At 39.6% G+C, this 20,188-nt stretch overlaps 1 long non-coding RNA gene across 1 annotated transcript in view; it reads right to left on the bottom strand.

Annotated features, from left to right (window-relative positions):
* Window positions 1-5,644: 5,644 nt before the first annotated feature.
* The window catches only part of LOC150013271 (uncharacterized), a 39,360-nt gene continuing 24,816 nt past the window's right edge, over window positions 5,645-20,188 (bottom strand). The window contains exons 5-6 of the long non-coding RNA XR_016510803.1: window positions 7,895-8,051; window positions 5,645-5,691 (exon numbers count right to left, since the gene is read on the bottom strand). This is a non-coding gene — a long non-coding RNA (uncharacterized LOC150013271). The remainder of the gene's footprint in view (window positions 5,692-7,894; window positions 8,052-20,188) is intronic.

Here is a 20,188-nt window from a genome sequence, read left to right as displayed (position 1 = left end):
CTGTAGAGGAATTGAGTCACCTGGGTGATTTAATGTTTTGCAAAAAAACTCTGCATGAGATGTGATGCCTGAGCAAGTGGATTGTCATGATTAGGCTGCTGATCACTTGTTGCCCATATCTGCGGCCTTTTGAATCATCCAAATAGTTTCTGTGGAAGAAAGTTCAAGCTTAACACAAAATTTGGTGCAGATTCATTGCTCTACTCACTCAGTCGTTTTGAAAGCAATGGCCACATAGTACACATGCTCACTTAATGGCATCTACTGCTCGCAATGACTAGTACAGTGAAGTCATCATTGTTCACGTATTTACATTCCAGTCCATTCTCCTGGGCTGCCAAGTTACATAGATGTTGTGCAAACCAATCTCATTATATTAACAATGGATAGACATTTTCTGGACAGACCTCAATAAGTTATTTACAATTTTTGTTGTAACAAACTCTTTTGCAATGAACATAGTACATGTTACTTTGAGCAGATGTGTGAGAGTTTCTCTAGGTGTTTCTTTTGGACATATGCATGTCACTTTTAAGACTCATCAGAACTTGTACAAACATTGAATATTAGTTAATTGTTGATTTTATTTTAGAAGCAATGTGTAGATATGTGCAGTTCAAGAGCATAAAATATCTGTCCGAAACCGGTTGTGTTGGTATATTTGCAAGTGTTGGGGGTTTTAATAAACTCCCAATTTCCAAGAAATTGGAATTGAGGATAAAATATCATCCCCTGAGATTACAAGTGTCACATGGACACACACTGGATCACAGCAGAGATTTTCACAGTACCCAGGGGAAAACTCAACAAAGCTAGCCCAATCATTGCACCAAGGAAAGGAAGCCTGAACTACAGATACTTCTAAACCAGTGTTGCAGAGATAATTAGGCACACTAAGTTATTCATATTCACCCTTGATATTTCTTTTTATTCCCTTGATTATCAATCAAAGATTACTCTGGTTATTAGAACTTTGAATTATAGGCCATCCTTTTTTAAATGTAAAGTAATAAACTGGCATTCTGATATTATAACTCATTCTCACGCACATTATTGTTATAAGTCCATCACAGGTACCTTCTCAGAATGCTGACATCAGGTACGGAACTGAGACCCTGAGCTCTAGACCTGACCCATGATAAACAAAGATAAAGAATGCCGCCTGGGAGGGCCCTTGGTCATAACACTCTAGCTCTCTTCTCCTGGGGCTACAAGAGAAGTAACTTCTGTTGTGACTATGTGCACATGGTTTCTACAGTTTGCACATTCTGGATTCTGGGAACCCTGAATAACATCAATATCATGTTTTGTTCTGTTTTGTTTTACATAGAAGTCATGGTGAATATAATCTCAGTGGTTCTAAAGAGCCCACATGTCAGCTAAGTGGGTAAATCTAAGCCCGTGTGCCTCAGTCTAAAAGAAGTTGATGCAGCTAAGAAAAATCAAAGTGGCTTCACCCTTTCATTGAGGGAGATAGTGAAGCCAATTAGAAAACTCTAAAATTTGTACTCTATTTTTCATGACATGTTTATGCAGTTTTAAATGTGTCACACATTTATGCTGTCTTGATGAACAGTGATTGTGAGAAATAACATAAGCTTGATATTTCAGGTGATTTGTCTGTGGTTTAATTGGTGTTCCAAAAATCAAGAAGAAAAACGCTTCACTGGATGTCAGGAAAAGCCCCATTGTTGGTTTATGAAGTGAGACTATTAAATGGCCCATCTCACAGAATGCTGGAGTAGGGTGGTGATTACAGCAAAGAAAGAGGAACTGTGCTTATTTTCTAACCTCTGACTATGTTCCCAACAAATAATAACAGTTGTGATAATTACTGGTTTGTTCCACTAAGAATTTGCATCTTCAAATATATGAAAGTCACTGGCATTCCCGGCTGTTATTTCTGATGTTTTGGCACCACATGAAAAAAGTTCCAGATTTTTAATGAAGGTCAGATTCCTTCATAACAGGAAAACATCTGTCATAAACACAGAACAAATATTTATAGGGCTAAGCTGGCAGCATGCAGCCCCCTCTCTCCCCCTTCCAAATCGAATCTGGAAGAACAAGGACAAACGCAGCAAGAAAAGAGCAAAAAAGGCGGTCACAGGACGCTGACGTGAGGGGTACTGACACATCGTTAACTCAGACATTCTCCAAGTCGGGCAAAGAAAGCACGCTGTGGGACGTTCCCAGTTGTTTGAGGTTCTTTGACCAACTCTTGGGTACATGCTATTCAATGACAGTCTCTTTCCCCTTTTCCTTTTCATTGTAGATGTTCTTTTTTATCCATGAGGGATACCTGAGCATCTGGCTCCTCCACACCTCTGTTCTGAGTTCATTCAGTATAGCATGTTAATTTTATCCCTGATTGAAATAACAGTTATACCCAACCAGGAATATCCAGATCGAAATGCCAGAAAAGAGAAGGACTGGAAAGATATGATATATGTCTTGATAAAAAGACAACAGAAATATTAGAGCCTTAATGAAAAGAAGCACAAACTGTCTTTCAATCTCTGTCCCCCAGGCCCACTATCAGCACCACTGTACAAAAGGCATCTCCAGATGTGTATCACTGTTCTCTACTAGTTCTCTGTGAGTCAGCGGATGAGAGCAGGGGGTTGCCATATGCAGGCACAGTCACTTACAAGAACTCTAAATAAATGATAACTTCTATCTGCTTTGTCTGTGAGCTCTGTCAATCCGTAAAAGGGAAGAGTGCAAGTGCCACCATGCTTGACTTAGGATCCGTGTGAAAACTCACACTCTAGGAAAAGTTATGAGGCAAGAATGCTTGATTTATATACTCTCCCAATCTTCTGATTTGGTATCTCTTACCCCGGATGTGGGAAGGAGATAAGATAGTGTGAGTTTTGGAGACTGGCAGACACAGGGTCCAATTCCAAAGCTGGCACTTATGTAACCTGAGCTCATCTAATAAATATCTTTGGTGTCAGTTTTCCATTTCTTAGCAATGGAGTTTTCATGGTAGTTGAGTTAATGTCCTAAAAGCACTTAGTACTGTGTTTTCAGTCCAAAAAGGAGCCAAGAAAGAATAATGTTTCCTTTTCCACAATTCCATTCCTTCTTTTTAAATTCGTTTTTATATTTTAATTCAAATACGTAAATAACTCAGAGGTCAAAACCAAAATTAAAAAGGAAATAAGAAAATGGGTTGAAATAAATGAAAATGAAAATACAACATATCAAATTTATAAGATGCAATTAAATCAGTATATACGTAGAGAAAAATGTACAGCACTAAAATATGTTTGGAAAAGAAAAATTCTCAAATAATCTGAGTTTCCACCTTCAGTCTCTAGAGAAAAAAGAGAAAATTAAACCCAAAATGAGCAGGAAAAAAAGAACCAATAAAAGACAAAATACAAACGAATAAAATAGAAAAGCAAAAAACAATTGAGAAAATCAATGAAACCAAATTCTGGTTCTTTGAGATCAGTAAAATTGTTAAACTTCTAGCCACCTGATTAGGGAAAAAAGTGAGAAAAGATACAAATTACCAATATAAAGATTGAGGAAGGTGTTATTCATACAAATTTTATAGATAAATAATTTTATCCATAAATTTAAGAACTTACATGAAATGGACAACACCCTTGAAGGACACAATTACCCAAGCTCATTCAAAATGAAATAGATAACCTGAACACCATATATCAACTAACGAACTTTAATTTGTAGTTAACAATCTTCCAACAAATAAAACTCAAGGCTCAGATGGCTTCACTAGAAAATTCTACCAAACATTTAAGGAAGAAATAATACCAAATAAGGACAGATTATTCCAGAAAATTAAAAAAAAACAAAAACTTCACAACTGATTCAATGAAGTCAGCATTATAATGATACCAAAATCCAGCAAAGACATTACAAGAAAACTATAGATCAATGTCCCTCATGAATACAAATGCAAATATTTATAACAAATCATAGCAAATTGAATCCAACAATATATTTAAAAGAATAACATATCATGACAGAAATGCAAGATTAGTTTAATATTAGAAAATCAATCAACCATACAATTATCTCAATCAATGCAGGTAATGTATTTGATAAAATTCAACATCAAATTTAGATTAAAATTCTCAACAAACTAGAAATATAAAAGAAAGTCCTTAATCTGGCAAAAGACAGCCAGGAAAACCTATAGCTAATATCATACTTAATGGTGAAAGACTGCATACATTCCTATGACAAAGGCAAAAGTGTGCATTCTTACCACTTCCATTTAACATTGTCTTGTAAGTTCTAGCCAGTGCAACAAGGCCAGAAAAATGAAAAAAGATACCCATATTTGAAGAAAAGAAGTAAAATTGTCTTCATGCACAATTGACATTAAGGTCTATACAGACAATTTTAAGGAACCTACTAAAAAACTAATAAAATTAATAACTGAGTTTACCAAGATTATAGGATATAAGAGCAATGTATACAAATAAATTGTATTTTAAAACATCAACAATAAACAATCAGAAATGAATTTTTAAAAAGCTCCAATTATAATAACATAAAAATATGAAATACTTAAAGATAAATCTAACAAAAGACACAAAAGACCTGTGGACTGAAAACTACAAAATATCACTGAGAGAAACAAAGGAGACCTAAGCAAATGAAGAGATATACCTTGTCCATGGGTCAGAAGATTCAATACTTTTAAAATGTCAATTCTCCTCAAATTGATTTATAGATCCAGTGCAATTCCCATCAATATCCTAGTGAACTTTTTATAGATATTAGAAGGCTAAGTCTGAAACTCATAAAAATATGCAAAGAACCTCAAATAACCAAAACAGTTTTGAAAACAACAAAGTTGGAATAATCACACTGCCTGACTTTAAGACTTATTATAAAACTGTAATAATCAAGATAATGTATTAGTGTCAAAATAGACAAATATATTAATGGAGCAAAATAGAGAGTTCAGAAATAAACCCAAACATATATAATCAACTGATTTTGGCACAAGAACAAAGGCAATTCAATTGAGAAAGAACAGACTTTTTTAAACAAACGATGCTGAGGCAATTAACCACATGCAAAACAAACAAACAAACAAAAGAGCTTGCTTGAACCAAATACTACACCATATGCAAAAATGAACTCAGAACAGATTATGGACCTAAATGTAAAACCTAAAACTATAAGACTTTCATAAGGAAACATGGAAGAAAATCTTCGTGACTTTGAATTTAGGCAAAGATTGCTTAAATACAACACCAAAAGTCCAGTTCATAAAAGAAAGAAATGCTATATTGAGTTTCATCAAAACTAAGAACTTTTGCCCTTTGAGAGATATTATTAAGGAAATAAAAAGACAAGCTACAGACTGAATGGAAATATTTGCAAATCATACATCTGATTAAGGAGTTATACACAGAATATAAAAAGAATCCTGAAAACACAATAATAAGAAAACAAAGAACCCAAGTTAAAAAAAAAAAAAAAAAAAGGAAGTTTGAGCACATACTTAACCAAAGAAGACACAGGAATTGTAAGTAAACACACTAAATAATGGTCAACCCCATTACTCACTAGAAAAAGATGCAAGTTAACTCACAATGAGACACCACAATATACTTATTAAAATGTACAAAATTAGTAAAACTGACCTACTAAATGTGGGCAAAGGTGGGTAGCAACTGCAACTGTAATACACTGCAGCTGAAAATGCAAAAATAGTTTAGAATATAGTTTGGCAGTTTAAAAGTTAAAAATATACCCAACAAAAAATATCCAGCCATTCCACTCTTTGGTACCTGAGAAAAGGAAACACAAAGATGTATACTCAACTGTTCGTAGTAGCTTCATCTGGAAGAATTAAAAAAAAAACAACAAAAAACTGGAAACAATCCCAATAGCCATCAACAACAAATGGATAAACAAATTGCAGTATATCTATATAATGGAATACTACTCAGCAATAAAAGGAAATAAGCTATTGATACATACAATGACAGAATGAACCTCAAAATATAATGCTGAGTGAAAGAAGCTAGACTAAAAGGAGTAAGTATCTTAGAATTCCTTTAACATAAAATTATAGAAAAGGCAGACTTGTCTGCAGTATCAGAAAGCACTTCAGTGGCTTCCTGGGGAGGTAACGGGACTCACAAAGGGGCAGGAGAAAACGTTTTGAACTGATGGATGTGTTCGCTTTGCTGATTTTGGTGGTGGCTTGTGCAGTTGTACAAACCTTATCAACTCGTGCACTTTAAATACATGCAGTTTTCTGTAGGTTAATCCTAACTCAATAAAGCAGTTAAAAACTTACTGATTAAAAAACATAATCCAAATATTATCAAGTAAAATGCATATTCTTAAATTTTAAAGTGTGCCTTGAGGAATAAGTGCCTTGGTAAGTTGGCCAATGGAGACTGATTTTATCCTGATCCATGGAGGCTTGTTCTCATTTCTTTCTGTTTGGCAGCATTTGGCAGTTACCTTATTACCCCACCAGTTGTTCCTCAGTTTGGGGAGATGAGTAGAGAACCTCCTGTGATCCCATCAAGTTCTCTTACTCTGGCAACAATTTTGATCCTGGCATCCCTGATCTATCCCTTCATTACTGCTTTTCAAGTGAACAATAATCATTTTAAAAGCTGCCTCTTATTAAGCATCTACTATGGGCCAGACCGTTGACATGTAATAGCCCAAATGCTCACAACAACCCTGTGAACTACATTATTTTCTCATTTTTCTGATGCATTAACTTGCCTAAAACTAACATTGCTAGTAAACAATAGGGATGGGATCAGGAACCCCAGACTCATCCACTAAAACACAACCAGCCAGATAAAGTTCTTGTGGTGGCAGATAAACCAGTGCTCTGGTGGCAACACAAACGGCATCCCTGATCAGCAAAGAAGTGCACAGAGGTGGATAGGGTTGCCTGGATTTTTCCCCTTGGGGTGCTTTCCCCTTGAGGCTTCAGAACTGCTTTTTAAAAAACGTTTAACCAAGTTCTCAATGTGTTTTACCAAACACTTTTCCCCTTGATTTTTAAACCCATGTGTTATTTCAGGAATAATAGGAACCATATGTCTCTCACATATTTACACTTAAATCATCAAGATGTTGTTTTGTCAGAACTTTTTGATGTCTTCTGAGATTTTTTTTTTAAATGGGACCCTCCTAAAAGCAGAAGTCCCCATCACAAATAAACAAATTAAAACAAGAAAAAGACTGAATCGGGACCCACTTTCAGCCTGGCCCTGTGGGCTGGATTTGAGACTTGGCAAACTGCATCGTTCTTTCCTTGCCACAGGAAGGGCTGAGAATAGAACTTGGTGTCTGTTGGTCATTTTGGAATTGCTTGATTCTGTTTCTAGTTTTAGATGAAACCATGAAAACCTGAGCTCAGGGAGAAACCCTTTACTGATCTGGTGACATTGCAAAACCTGTTCTTGGAATCTTGGAAAGTCCAATACTAAAGACAGAAGCCAAATCAGTGTGCCAGTTTAGAAGATTTGATGCAGCTTAAAGAAAGCAGTGAAAGACCCCTGCGAAAATGATGTCTTTGGGGAAGGTTCCATCATAGGTGTTCAGACGAGCTGTCCCATGTTTTCTCTAACAGGTGTCCCAGAGCCCCACAAGCTAGAGCCTTCCATCTTGCTGGGAATAAGCTCACCCATTATTCACATGGCCTGTCCCCTAGGGTTCTCCTGAAGACAAAGATAGCTTCTCAAATCATGCTTTGGTGTTTCCCTAAGTCCATTTTACAGTGCAAGTCCATTGGAGAGAAGCCAAGTATTTTTGAGAGTAAAGGCATTGTGTTCAGAGCATCTCATTCAGTATCACCAAGACGATGTTGATGATGAATGGACAGAAACAGGCTCTGATTTCAGATCCCAGCACTGCAACTTACCAGCTGTGTGACCTTGGGCAAGGTCTTGAACCTCTCAACAGCTCAAGTTCTTCTCCAGTAGAAGAGACAGCAAATGACATTCCCATGGGTTGGTGTGTGAATTAGTGATACAGAGGAGGTCGAAGTTCCTAATAATTTGAAGTTGTCATTCTGACTCCTAAAAGAATGGGGAGAAAAACCTTTAAATGTTGATTCAAAAGAACACATTCTGCTTCAACGTATTGCTAATAATGTCATAAAACATTTGCTACAAAACACACACTTATTAAATTTGAAAGAAAACGTTAGCTCTGTGTGGTCACCTTATGTGCCCTACTGAATGTTCAGTCCACTAACAAGTCTCTGTTTTTGTATAAAGCATTGTTTTCCTTATCAAAGGTGTTTGAGGAGATCCATATCTGTGTGTTTGGAAAACTTAGGTGCTTCTAAGAATTTTAGAGCTGAAATGTTGTCCAATTTCATAGATGAGGAAGAAACTGAAATTAGCAATGTTGAGGGACTTGTCCAAGGTCACAATACTACTTATTAGCATTTGGGGGTGAGCTCCCAAGCCAGTGTGCTTGACACATCATCCCAGCTTCCACTCTGCAGTATTTTTTATTCTCCTCTTTGCTTCTTATAACCACATTACTGTATTTAAAACAATCCAGAATCAATTTGCTTTTTGAGGGGAAAAAAGAAAAAACACCTTGTCAACTCAACAGTCATACCTGGCCCTCCCAGTCTAGGATCATGGCCAGAACATGACGGAAAGCCATGTCCTCGGGGGAGTCCTTAAACGCATGGTGCCGGTGGAATGTTACGGGACACCGCAGTCGGCCAGCACATGGGCAGGCCTGCCTGTGATTACCAGAAAACTCAGGGGAACTGCTGGATTTGGGAAACATTTTTGTAGGGTTTTGTTAGCAGAAAAAAAGAGAATCTGGTATATGTTAATTGACAGATTATTCCAGAAGAGTGTTCAAAAACATAAAATATAAATTGGCAAATTCAGGAATGTCTGAAACAGGGAACTTGGCCGAGATACTCATGTGCGTTGAGTGAGATGATATTTGCATTCAAGCCAAACTTCAGAGAGTTTCTAGTCATAGTTTCCACGTCCCACCCGACTCCTTCCCCATTCTCATCCACTTTCCTGACGTGGGTTTCCTAGACTGGGTCTGGGCTGCAGGGGTGGGGTGGTCCTGTTCACCTTGGTTAAAGTTACTTGCACTCGTGCCGGGCTCCCCGTCGCCAGGCCGTGTGGACAGAAGCTCCGAGAAGCCGCTACTCTGTGCAGTGGGAGAACTCACAGCAAAATAAGACAAGGCTGACCTGGCCTGGAGCCAGGATCCACAGATGTTTCCAAGGGAGGAAATGGTCACCCACATGCTCCACAGAGGACAGAAGTGGCTTCTCATGAGGGAAGGCAGAAAATATGAAAGCGGCACCCTCGGAGCAGTCCCGCAGCTTGAAGTAAGGAGGGCTCGCGTGAAATCATGACAGCTGGCAGACCCCCTGTCTGCTTCACCTGAGGCACACCTTGGCCATGCCATGGTTTTCCAGACAGCTTAGCCTGGGACACAGTCCAGCTGTTCCCAGCTGTGTGTGCCAGGCAAAGAGGGGGAAAAAGTGGGAGGCCCATGAGAATATCCACCGCCTACCACCAATGTCAGCTGGGAATGTCATGAGAAAAGTTCTTTAAAACTGTCCCCTTTGTTTCTGTCTCTTGACCAATAGTTTTAGGTACCTAGATTTTAGGATCTATGGCTATTTAACCTTTATTTTAACAACTTAGGGATGGCAGATGCCTTGGTGCCCCACCCATAGGCTATAGGCATTCATGGGACAGGGGCTTGATTTCTTTGCCATAGCCATCTAGGACTCTGTGGAGGGTGTGCTCTGGCCACTCAACATGTTCTGCTCTGTGTGGTGGAATTATCAATAACTGGCCCAGGGGCAGCCAACACCCAGTGACATATGGACAATTAACCCAGATAGAAATCTAGCAAAATGTTTGGTTACATTTACTAAAGCCGAACATATACATGCATTATAACCTAGCAAATATACTCCCAGATAAAGCCAACAAGTTTGTATGAAGCCAAATTAAAAAGTCAGTCAATTTAAACTTTGCAGAAGTCTTCAAAACATTCTACACAAATAGGTATGTATCTTTATCAAAACATGTATTAGAATGTACATAGCAGCCAACTTTGTAATAGCCCAAATGTTCATCAACAATAGGATAGAATGGATAAATTGCAAGATGTTCCTACTGAGGAATATTATACAGCAAGAACAACAAATCTACATACAACATGACAGATCTCACAAACATCATGGTGAGTAAAAGCACCCCACACTACAGAGTTTATATGTATGGTGCTACTTATACAAAGTACAAAATATACAGCTAAAGGCAGAACTGATGTTTTGTGACAGAGGTCAGGACAGTGGCTACTTTAGGGAGGTAGCATGGTACCTGGGAGAGAGAACAGGAGCTTTTGGGAAAGGTCGGTTATGTTTTACATATTGGTCTGGGTATAAGTTACATTGTGTTGTACGTTCATGACTTGTACTTTCTCGTACATATCTTACACTGCACTATGGATACTTGCCAGAAATTCTCCTCCAGCCTGTCTTCTATTAATTTATCAGGGAGGCCCCTCTATATCTCTCCAGCAATTAGTCATTTTGTGTGTTTCTGCTTAAACTCGTCTCGAGTAATAGACAGGCAAGTGGAGAATTCTTTCACCACAGCATAAGGAGATGAAGAGGAGTGAATTCTTCTAAGGATGATGGTACCAAAGGACCAATTTTCTAAATTCACCCAAAATCTTGTAAACCTATTTATGAACATACTCAGTGTGAATATATGCATCTTATGGGTGCATTCACATGTAAGTCAGCCCTTCCCTTGACCTGTGAGGACAACCTTCTCCTTCTCTGTAGGTTTAAAAATATTTTTTAATATCACCTTTATTGTTGCTCCTTTGGTTTTCTTCCCCATTCTTTAACCAAAGCCTTTTCTTAAATTTGTTTCTCTGACAATAGCCAAATTTTAACATTGTAATTGCCATATATCATCAGATCCTTCCTCAGAGATTGTTCGTGGGGTGGGGGTGAATGGGGTATTGACCTTGCATGGAAACATTAAAATATACTTTTCTGACCAGTGAATGTCCATAAGAAGCACAAATCTCAAAACGTTTCTTAAAAATTATTTAAATTGCTGCTCTGAAGAGAATTAAAAATCAGACAAACATAATTTTGCAGATATCTCTAAAAGCTATTAAAATGGTATGATCCAAGACAAAGTCCGATGATTATACAAATAATTAAAAATTGTAACAAATAAGTGTTAGTGCTATTGGGGTAGTTAGTCAAAGAATTCTCAAATTACTAGACTTTTGGTGAATTAGCAAAAGGCTTTTAAAAGAGTTCAGAACTCACAATAAACTGAAAATTTCACAAATGAATAGCCAAAATTCAAAAGAATTCAAAATATTATAGAAAAGGTAAAAGAAATGCTTAGGGTGTGAAAGGGAATCTCTTGACCTTGGGAAGGGGCAGACACAGGTACGTAACCACTGCCATCTTCCTAGCTCACTGCAGTCACACACTAATGGGTCTCCACCACATTTCACTTTAGCTTGTGTGTGACAGTAGAAATGGAGTCACTGTGGAGAGAGAGGGACAGAGAGAAGAGGGGAACAGAGAAAATGTAATGAAGGGACATTTTTTTCGCAGCTTTATTGAGATATGATTAAACATATAACATGGCAAAAGTTTAAGGTGTAGCATGTGTGGCTTTGATACTTTAAATGTTGCAAAATGATTACTGCCGTACCATTAGCTAACACATCCATCATATCAAATAATTACCATTTTGTTTTTATGGCAGGAACACTGAAAGTTTTTCAGAGATAAGGGATTTATTGAACACCTGCTCTCTGCAAGACACTATACACCTGTACAAAGATAGTTAGGAAAATAGGCAAGGTGATAATAACCGACTAACAGCGCTTATGCACTAGGCACTGTCCCCAGCACTTAACATGCACTCACTTTAATCCTTGCAACACCCGTATGAAGTAGGTCTCAGTATCATTATTGTCACTTAACGGATGTTGTAACAGAGGAACTGGGAGTTACAGTGACTTGGCCAAAGTCACATAGGTAGAAAGTGGCAAAGCTGGGTTTAAACCTTTGTAGTTTGTGCTGCAGAATCTATGTGCCTTAACATGATGCTCTGAGTAGACAGTGACCAACTTCAGGGTGTGTGACCCCTTAGTTGTAGCCCCATTGAAGGATCAGCTGACAAATAAAAGGAGACCAAGGAAATCTCTTTAGCTACTTGGCAAGAAAATTACAGAAAAGGAAGGCTTTTGATTAGTGTTGAACTCTCCTCTTTCCAGGCTAAGCCTACCCTTTATTATCTTTTATGGGTGCCCTCATTACCATGTCAAATTAAGAGCTGACAGTGGGTCTCTTCTTCTGCCACTTTGCCCCAGCCCTACTCTCATTCAGCCAGGTTAAACCGTCTTCCTTAATTACTAGTGGGAGCCCAGTTTGCGCAAGGAGTTTGCATGATAAATTCAAACAAGGGACCTTTGTTTGGTGCATGCAGTTAAGCATCACAGTCACCTTAATTATGCAATGATGTCACCCAGGGCCAAGGGGAAGTTCTAAGGGCTTAATTACTGGGAGGCCTGGGAGTAATGAGTAATGGGCATTGTTGCATGGAAGCAGTGCACCTCCTCTTCTGGGCAGTGCTAGCTGCAAATGGATGCAGAGAGAGGGAGTTGGGGAGAGGGGACTTCCTTCCACTAGGGAAGGAGTATAGTGCAAGGGACCAGAGCATGGCCTTTGGGATCAGGTTTCTGTTTGAATCCTGGCTTGGACATAACCTTTGGAAGATTTTCCTCACATTGCTCCAGACAACGGGGTAATGATATCTAACTCATAGGATCATAAGAAGCAAATGAGGTAGTGTGTTTTAGTTCCTCCTATAGCCCCCAGACAGAATAAGTACTTGGTATTTGGGCCACAAGAGGAGGGAAATCCCTTCTGCCATTAAGAATATCTCCATGACTTTCAAGAACAGGACCGGGAACTTCTGTTAGTGCACAGGCATGTCACCAAAAACCTGGGTTTGTGATTCTACTCTATTCCCTTTCTGAGCCTCAATGTCCCCCATTGTAAAAAGACCTAAGATTATGTGGCTTGACTGAGATCATGGAGAGCAGACAACCCCACACAGTGCCTTCATTTGTTTCTAAGTGCGCATAAGAAACAATTGTTTGGAGAACACAGCAAAGGAGGCCCATGGTTTCTCCCCAACCCTGTGAGAGTTTTATTACAACCAGCTTCCAGATTACCATGCTAAGCTAGTGTTCTGTCACATAGAAGTGTTTTTCTACTTGTTTCCTCTGGCCAGATGACTGGCTGCTGGGCTGAATAATCACTTTGTCTTCCTACCTTCTCTTCCCCACTCTCCTGCTCCCCTTGGCCTGTGGCCTGCAGCTGACCCACGTTGGCTGCAAGTGCTTTCTCTCTCCTCAGCAGCTTTGCTTCCCCTCCCACCACTGGTGTCCACTGTGCCCCTGGTCACCCACCAGATAAATCCTCGATCTGCAGGATCCTTTGCATCCTTACTGCCCCTGCTCCAAGTTTTCAGTTTTTCCCATGAGCAGGAAGGAATCTTCTTTCCTCCCTTGGGGGCACAAGTGAGAACTTCCACAGCACTCAGTTCTGATACAGCCAAGGCCCCCTGCTTTCATTACTGGTGGGAACAGAATGCCCACTGGTTGGGACTTTCTGCACACACACTCACATGTACATCACACATTACGTGTGCGCACACAGGAGACAGGATTTTACATGTATGGAGCAACCCCAATGGGTAAGAGCCCCCAGCCTCTCCTGGAAGTTTTTGGAGATGAGCACAGATGGGTTTTGAACAGTGAGGGAAAGGGCTTGGCATCAGGGCAGCTGTGAGCCATGCTGCAGTGACAACTTGGAGGCTTCATTGGATCCAGAGCCAGCCCGAGGGAGGCGTGCTTCTGGGAAATATCTTTGCCATGAAGACAAGGCCACCCATGCAAACTGTTGCCTTCTTGCTGATCCATATCCTATTTATAGTGCGGGTCCTGTGAAACAAATGTTCTCAACCATACATCTGCAACTGTTTCTGCCATGTAAGCTCATTCCTTTTTGGTGTTAGTACACACCACCAGAAGTGCCCATTTAGGTATTTTTAAGGGGATCAAGGAAGAGGCATACTGAACTGAAAAAAAAAATCTACTGAACAGGTGGCAGACTACATGCCTGTGGAAAGTCAAGGCCACATATGGTGCACAGGGCGTGGTTTCTGCCCCTCCCAGACCACCAGGAGGACCCTCTCTGGTGTGCTGGCTGGTGGAAACTTGTTTCCCACTGGGGATGGAGTGGTTGGGATGAGACAGAACACGCCCACGGTTGTGCCAGTTCTTCTTACTCAAGAGCCACACGCTTTATCATGTCAAATGACGAAAATATTTTGTCTTCTACCTAGCTCGGGGGCTTCCCATTCTGGCAAGGATTACATGGATGCCAAAGCGAGCCGTCTCCTAGGAATGTGAGCGAACTGGCTGAGAGCAGAGCCCTCAAGATCCAACAAGCTGCTGCATTTTGAATACAAGGAGTTGCTTCTCACAACTCTTGTTTTTGGGGCTTTAATGGGCTGCAGTTCCCCCATCTTGTGAATTTGATATTGAATGTGGATTTTACCAGAGTTCTGTCTCTGACATGCATTTGCTCAACCCTCTTAGAAAATATCCCTAAATTATCGTAAATTTGTTTTTCCAACTAAAAAGATCAGGAGAAAACATGATCTTTCAATTTCCTCTTCTTCCCCACCTCACTTTCACGATTGAGTGGAGCTACACTGACCCAGACCTGCCCTGTTAGGCCTCTGGGCCTTGCTCGTGCTGCTCCCAGCCTGCCTGCAATAAACTTCCCTCCCTTCCCCCCTTCCCTTTAAGGTTCAAGACAGGAGTCACACCTCTGATGAAGGTCCCCTCAACCATTCCAGAAAAAAAAAAAAATTATCTCATATTTAGTTCACATATATCTTCATTTCTAGACTCTCTCTTTAGTGCCTCTGATCTTTCTAATGATCTGTTTGTCTATTCTTGTGCCTATGCTATAGTATTTTTCAACTTAAGTTATTTTTTTAATTACACCATCCAATCATTGCTAGATATAAACTCTTTTTTTCTTATACTTCTGTAGCTATCAAACTAAATTGGTTCTACAAATTAAATATAAATAAAACTACAAAACTGGTTAGCTTCAATTTATCCCAACATGTTGCTATAAAGTTGCTGGTCAGAAGTGAACAGGGTAGTCAGGGCTACGAGGCAGGGCCTTTTAAGCTGGGCGTGCTGAGAATATTATTTGTCATGTGAAGGCCTTATGCTTGCATGTTGTTCAAACCAATGTCAACTTTTGTTGTCACTAAACTATATTGGAATTTGGCATTCAGTGCATCATTTTAAATCTAATTCTATTCTTATTAGCACAGAGTTATTAAATCAGTACACAGAAAAGGAAAACTCTGATTCCAAAAAACCTCCGCTGCCTTGCGGCATACCTCTTCAGGGGAAAGGCTAAGGGAGTAAACCCCGACAGAAAATCTGGAGCCGGAGTCCCTAAGGCGTTTTGACGGTGTAGTCAACACCGGCAACTCCTGCGGCGCACCTGAAGCCAAGCTGTATTGACTCCGTCTTTCCCTTGGATCCTTCAGCTGCGAAGAGAGGGGGGGTCTGCTGCATGGGCAACAGCAGACCCTCCATATCACCCTGCCCAGGGTCTGTAGCTTCAGCTTCACTGGAGAGGACACTCCAGCGTCATCGCAAGATGTCGATTCAACACGGGAGGAGACAGATACCGTGTCACTCCCGAGTCGGACTGCACAGCCATTCTCGGCGGTGCAGATAGACTCTTAAGAAGCTACACCATCGTCTCTCGAGACGGACGGCTGCCGATAGATTAAATCAGTACAGTACAATCATAAATGCTTCATAATTATAAATGCAAATATGGTACAGATGTTTTGTGACAGTCCTTAGTTAGCAGTGGTCATCAGATGACCCAGAGTAGGATTATGTTTACTTTTTGCCAATATAATTTTAAAACAAAACACATTTTAGGTTGGTCAAATCTCAATGGACAACCACAAACACAGATGTAAAAAAACTTAGTGTATCTCTCTTCTGTCATTTAAGTTTTCCTCCAGAGCTACCTTTTCCTGGGAGCCTGAGGGCTCACTTAGCATTTCCCTGCCCTAATTTGAATACCATGCTATTTTGATTCCAAAAGCTTTATGGTATGTTTCCATACCTGTCTGAGCAAATCTCTCTGTTACACCTCAATATTTTCCTTTCACCAATTTTTTGGGAAATTCTTACACATTTGTACTTTCATATATATTTCAAATCAAGAAGTATGATTCCTAATGTTGTAATATTATATTCATAATTCCATAATATGATTCCTAATTCCACAACAAAACAAGAGGAATTCTGATGGGAAATAACATTCATGCAGTCATTGATTTTATCAGGGTTGAAACTCGAGATGTTAAGTCTTTCTTCCAAGAATATGACACATTTCTCTATTTCTTTCTACCTTATTTTAAGTCTTTCAATAAAGTTTTATAATATTCTTTGTTCTTATTGAATTTATTCCTGGTTACTTCATATTTTTGTATCTATTTTAAATGGGATTTCCCCATTCCCTTTTCTAATTATTGCATTGTCAGGCAAAAGAACTATTGATATGATATATTTATATACATACATCTACACATATTCTATCAAAATCTTCTATGAATTCTAAATGATTTTTTAAATAATCTTTCCAGTTCTCTAAGAATACATAGATATTTTCTGAAAACAAGGATTATTATGAGGATTTATAATTTTAACATTTATTCTGCTGATTTAATTTTCAAACAATGTTTAATAATAGTGGTAATAATGGTACCCTCTCTCATTCTTCAGTTACTGAAAATAGCTTCACCAATTCACCGCTCCTTGTGTTTGCTCACAGTTTTTTGCATAGTTACCCAGTTGACTTCTGACTAAGCTAGGGTAGTTTTTATGAAGAACATCTTCCACATTTTATTGCACGCTTCTTTAGAATCCATTGATAATCATTATTCGGTTTAGCTCCAGATTTTCTGATGGTGAACCATTCTTTCAATTATTAACCCAACTGGGTTATTCTATAATATTCACTCTTTTAGTATGTTGCTGGATTTTATTTGCTAATTTCTTCTTTAAAATTTGTCATTTTATTCATGTTTGTTTTATAATTGTTGTTTCAGTTGCATCTTCCTCAAATTTTGATATGAAGATTATGATGGATTTGAAATAAACTGGGGAATTTTCTGTAAGTTTTTAATATACCAGAAAAAGTTAACAACATAGAGATGGTCTATTCTTTGCACATTAAATGGATGTTAGCTATGAAAATCAACAGAGATAGATTTTTGGTATGTTTATTTTTCTACCATTATTGGGACAATTTTATTGCTTTATATTTTGTTAGAAAATCATTATTTTCTAGTATTTTTCAAATGTATTACTCTAGAGTTGCACAAAATATTGTTCCTTTTTTGATCTATCATTATACCTCATTAATTCTTTGTGTGTGTGTGTGTTTTGGAAATGCCAGATGACACAATTTTTATGGTTCTAATTAATGCAAGTGAAACATGCACATGAGCTGTCTATTCATTGTCTTCTCTGCACAGCCTGGCATTGGGACTGGTGACCCTGATGGCCAACTGGGCTGCTCTCTCCACCGTGGCTGTGCATTCCTGGAGAAGACGTTGTGAGCAATCTCAGCACAGTAAGGTTTTTTGCAACATCAGCAACACTTCAAGCTCTTCGACGTTGTGGCCCAGGAACTTCTGGAAGCCACTAGGTAGCATGTGCTTTGTTTTCTTTCCCCCATAACAAGTTCTAAGCCTCTGGGTTTCCTCCATTATGTTTAGTTTTGACATACTGGTCCAACTGGTGCTGGATAAACTTCTTGGTCCTCTTTTTGACCACTTGGACCTTACAAGGGTTCTGAGGGCAGTCATGATCCCGAGATACGGCTGCCACCTCCATAGGCAGTACTGAGGCTGAAGGGGTGAGTAACAGGCCCAAGGCACAGACACAGGGACAGGCTGCCCCATGACCTCGGTACGTTTCGGTACTTTTTGTCCTGGGAGCTTACTAGAGGATGAGGCAGAAAGGGATACACCTGAGTCTTCAGCAAAGAGTTTGGGGATGGTCAAAGTGGCAATCCCTTCATAGCAGAGAGGGGACAATCGGCGAGCTTTTTTTCAAGTGAAGTGGCATTCTCAGGGGCTCCCAAGGGCCCTTTGTCTTAAAATAAAAATAATATCTCCATCATTTGCTGCTTTTAGACCAGTGCTCTTCAAATTGTAGTGTGCACACAAATCACTTGGGGATCTTAATAAAACACAGATTCTCCTAAGTCTGCGGTAGAAACCCAAGATTCTGTGTTCTCATGAGTTCTTGGGCCAGGTTGCAGCTGTTGGCCCACAGCTCTCACTTCGAGCAGTGAGACTTTCAAGAACGGACATCAAACAGGAGCCTGTTCTTTCTACACTAGAGTGTCCTTCATCAGACTAGCAATGTGAACCCCCACCTACAGTGGCCTGGGGACAGGGTGGGAAGGGCTAAGTGTATGCAGGTGAGAGCCTGGCTTTATTTACCACCCACTTCAACAAACACATCCTCTCTTTTAGTTCATCGGGTTTCTGCAAAGATACTCTTTATATCCTTCACATCTAAGAAGTTCATCCTGGGCATGCAAGGGGTTAAAAGGGCCAGAGACAGTGAGAGAAATCGCCCTTTTCACTGCATTCTAATGAGCTGAATCTGATCCAAACCTTGTTCAATGAGCACTTATTTTACACAAATAAGATCATAGGAGCGTACTCATCTCTAATTAAACCAGAAAGGAAGCATTTGTTCTAATTGGACCGCATAGCTCAAGAATTAATTGTGAGATTGTTTAGAATTTCAATCTTGTGACCTGTTCACCAAAAGGCAGGGAAACCCTTATTTTAGGAGTCTAGCTCTGTGTAATTTTTCCTGGATCGTTTTTTCTTTTTAATTCCTGGAAACCTTAGTGCGAGTTGAACTGATGATTTACAAACAAAAGCAAAAACTTCTAAGGGCAGCTTACTATGCAGTTTTATAAAAGCCCTGGCAAAGGTGAAGATATCTCAATTTAGTAAAATATTCTAATGTGCCCCTGAGAAAATGCCCTCATAATTAGGGATTTGCACAATTTCTATGGGGAGAACCATGTGTCACACTATTTATCAATATCAAAAGAATCACTTTTGTATTTGGCTGTCTGAAGTGCCTGGAAACAAGATATTCTCACCAAATGCTAGTCTCAAGCCACATTCAGCCAAAGGTGCAAAAGGTTTTTATTGGCACATCTGGTGTGCTTGGGTGGCATTGATTACCATCAAATTTGCAGAGTATTGTTTGACAGGGCTTGGCATGATCGGCTCGTGAGCTGCCCTCTTCTGCTTGGGCTCTCTCTCTCTTGCATCCTGTTGGTACGGCTTGCTGACAAATGTTGGCTGTTTGTCTGCTGCCATTCTCTGCTGCACAGAGAACAAGCTGGCTCTCTGCCTTTCAACAGCTAAAAAATGAAAGGATATAGCTATGCCATCTTTAACTGCACACCCTGAACCCCTTGGGACCAGGGGCAGATGACTTTAGAAGACTGGGCAGGCTGGGAGTGGGGTGCTCTTTTGCACCTGGGGAGGCCCCAGTCCATTTGGTGGTGGCTCTGCTCACTAGCTGTGCATTGGTTGCTAATACTCTGCCAGGGGCTAAAGGAAACCCAGTTCACTGCCAAGAACTAGCTTGAGCTTGTGATGCTGACACTTGGAAAAATCTTGCTTTGACTTGTATATAGAAAGAGAACATGTCAAGTTGAATGTCAGTGATGGAGAAAAGGGGGGTGCTTGAGACGTTCTTCCCATGAAATGCTGTTAGTGACATTTTAAGACAGCATATTCACAAGCAGGTTCAATTTCTGCTGGGTGTTTTTCCACCTTGCAGACTTCATCCCACCAAATGCACAAGTCTGTACAGTTGCTTGCTATCAAATGCCAAACCTGTCTATCTTTGAGTAGGTTTTAGGGGTGGAAAATGAAGACAGCTTTGCCAGAATTGCATAACATGAAGCAACCCAAAGCAGACCATAGTAACTGAGGATAGGTAA

Source organism: Furipterus horrens, unplaced genomic scaffold (genome assembly GCF_987537825.1).
Source record: "Furipterus horrens unplaced genomic scaffold, mFurHor1.1.pri manual_scaffold_4, whole genome shotgun sequence".
NCBI lineage: Eukaryota > Metazoa > Chordata > Mammalia > Chiroptera > Furipteridae > Furipterus > Furipterus horrens.
Note: the sequence above shows the minus strand (reverse complement) of the source record. Positions and strands in the feature narration are given on the sequence as shown.